This window comes from Odontomachus brunneus, unplaced genomic scaffold (assembly GCF_010583005.1).
Source record: "Odontomachus brunneus isolate Ranch 3 - 2012 unplaced genomic scaffold, Obru_v1 Obru_scaffold_202, whole genome shotgun sequence".
NCBI lineage: Eukaryota > Metazoa > Arthropoda > Insecta > Hymenoptera > Formicidae > Odontomachus > Odontomachus brunneus.
The window spans coordinates 456834-457247 of record NW_022639652.1 but is presented as its reverse complement, the minus strand read 5'-3'; the positions used below and the strand labels follow the sequence as shown (position 1 = coordinate 457247).

Here is a 414-nt window from a genome sequence, read left to right as displayed (position 1 = left end):
ATAGTCGACTATTAGAAGAATAATCCACTGTAATTGGTCAATTTTATTGCGACTTAAAACTTATTGCTTATTGTAGAAAGCCTCTTAAGCGTGGTCTACAATGAGAACTTAAGTCATAAAACTTGAGCTTTAAGCCGTAATTTATGACATCATTTCCGTTCGTAAGACTGTCCCGCCCTTACTTTAGCTGTAACCTTAATCCTCAAGCGATTTGGCGAAATTTCATTTCTTACGACTAAAAATTTATGGATTAAGTCGAACGCAATGTGATAATCAATCAGAAGTGAGACGAACAAGTACGCACATGTAAAAATATGGTGCTTTATTGACGGGTTTGCACAATGGATCCGAACGTAGATATTGATTTCAGTGAAGTACCACAGGAAAATATCGATGAGATTCTAATTTGTATTG

At 35.5% G+C, this 414-nt stretch overlaps 1 protein-coding gene across 3 annotated transcripts in view; it reads right to left on the bottom strand.

Annotated features, from left to right (window-relative positions):
• Positions 1-414, bottom strand: part of LOC116852095 — a 42205-nt gene that overhangs the window by 35630 nt on the left and 6161 nt on the right. The window lies entirely within an intron of this gene.